Genomic DNA, 2,535 nt, shown 5'->3' with positions numbered 1-2,535 from the left:
CCCTCCGCGCAACCGGAAGCGCCGCGCCGGCAGCGCGGCCTTTTATAGCCCAAGCCACGCCCCTTCCGTAGGCGCCGCCGCCATCTTGGCGGCTGGCGCGCCCCCATATCTCCATAGCAACAGGCGCCATGTTGACTACTGGCGCGCACCCCCCCCCCCCCCATATCCCCATGGCAACAGGCGCCATTTTGAGAGCTGACGCGCCCCCCCCAATATCACCATGGCAACTGGCGCCATTTCGCCATGGCAACCGGCGCCATTTTAACTGCTGGCGCACCCCCCCATATTGCCAGGGCAACAGGCGCCATTTTGACTAATGGCGCCCCGCCCATATCCCCATGGCAACCGGCGCCATGTTGACTGCTGGCGCCCCCCCCACATCACCATGGCAACCGGCGCCATCTTGCGGCCTGGTTCACTGCAAAACCCACCCAAATGACCCATTTTCGAGTTGTTTTACCCCAAAATTTTACCCACACGTGACGCAGAGCGGGGGGAGGGGGAGGGAGCATTTAATGGGCGGGAAAACGGGGTTTTTGGGGGGAAATCGGGGCATTTTGGGGGTGGGGGAGGGGCTGTCCAATCAAAGTGCTTCTCGCCCCCAATCAGCGCCATTTGGGGCAAAAAAACCCCAAATTGGGTCAATCTGGGGCTAAAAAGCACAAGGAGGAAACGCCCAAAATCCGCCACTTCCGGGTCCCCCAAAGCGCCTGGTTTGACACTTCCTGTCCCCTCCCCCGCCACTTCCTGTTCAGCTTCCTGCCCCACTTCCTGTCCCATTTCCTTTTCCACTTCCCGTTCCACTTCCCGTCCCACTTCCTGTTCCACTTCCTGTTCCACTTCCTGTTCCAATTCCCATCCCGCTTCCCTTTCTACTTCCTGCCCCACTTCCTGTTCCGCTTCCCTTTTCACTTCCTGCCCCACTTCCTGTTCCTCTTCCTGTTCCCGTCCCGCCATTTCCGGGCGATTTCTGGGAGTCGGAGGCGGCCATGTTGGCAGCCATGTTGGCGGCCATGTTGCCCAACGGGGCGAGCTGATTGGTCCAGGCGAGGCACCGGGCGGCCATATTGGTCCAGTCGGCCATATTGATTTGGTCGGCCATATTGGTCCGGTCGGCCATGTTGGTCCGGTCGGCCATATTGATGCGAGCAGCCATATTGATCCGGGCGGCCATATTGATCCAGTCGGCCATATTGGTCTGGTCGGCCATATTGGTCCGGTCGGCCATATTGGTCCGAGTGGCCATATTGGTCCGGTCGGCCATATTGGTCCGAGTGGCCATATTGGTCCGGTCGGCCATATTGGTCTGGTCAGCCATATTGGTCCGGTTGGCCATATTGATTTGGTCGGCCATGTTGGTCCCGTCGGCCATGTTGGTCTGGGCGGCCATATTGATCCGAGCGGCCATATTGATCCAAGCAGCCATATTGGTCCGGGCGGCCATATTGGTCCGAGCAGCCATAGTGGTCCGGTCGGCCATATTGGTCTGGTCGGCCATATTGGTCCGGTCGGCCATATTGGTCTGGTCAGCCATATTGGTCCGGGCGGCCATATTGATCCAAGTGGCCATATTGGTCTGGTCGGCCATATTGGTCCGGTCAGCCGTGTTGATCCGGTCAGCCATATTGGTCCGGTCGGCCATATTGGTCTGGTCAGCCATATTGGTCCGGGCGGCCATATTGATTTGGTTGGCCATATTGGTCCGGTCGGCCATATTGGTGCGAGCAGCCATATTGATCCAGTCAGCCATATTGATGCAGTTATCCATATTGGTCTGGTCGGTCATGTTGATCCGAGCAGCCATATTGATTTGGTTGGCCATATTGGTCCGGTCAGCCATATGACCCCGGTCGGCCATATTGGTCCGGTCGGCCATGTTTCCCCGTCTCTTCCTGTGGCGGCGGGGGCGGGGCGTGCCGTTCCAAGATGGCGCGGGTGGGCGTGGCGCGATGCGCAGGACGTGGCGGGAAAGGCGCAGGGTGAGGAGCAGCTGGTGCCGCTGCAGCCGCTGCAGGAGCCGCAGGGGGGGCGGGGCCTGCGGGGAGACAACCAATCAGAGCGCACGGACACTGAGCCGGCGTTTTCAGACCCAAAACGGACAGAAATGGGCCCAAAATCGGCGGTTTTCGGCCCAAAAATGGGTGTTTTCTGCCCCGAAATGGAGACACAACGGACCCAAAAATTGCCACTTTGGGGCCTAAAATGAGCGTTTCCAGCCAAAATGGAGAGAAATGGACCTAAAATTGGTGGTTTTGGGCCCAAAAATGGGTGTTTTTTGCCCTGAAACGGAGACACAATGGACCCAAAATCGCCACTTTTGAGCATAAAATGAGTGTTTTCCAGCCCAAAATGGAAAAAAATGGCCCCAAAATGAGCATTTTTGGGCCCATAAATGGGTGGGTTTTGCCCTGAAATGGACACAAAATGGACCCAAAATCGCCACTTTTGGGCCTAAAATGAGCGTTTTCTGGCCCAAAAAGGAGAGAAATGGCCCCAAAATGAGCATTTTCTGACTCAAAATGGGTGTTTTCCAGC

The sequence above is a fragment of the Nesoenas mayeri genome (assembly GCF_963082525.1).
Source record: "Nesoenas mayeri genome assembly, chromosome: 34".
Lineage (NCBI taxonomy): Eukaryota > Metazoa > Chordata > Aves > Columbiformes > Columbidae > Nesoenas > Nesoenas mayeri.
The sequence above is the reverse complement of the archived record's forward strand: the minus strand, read 5'-3'. Positions refer to the sequence as shown.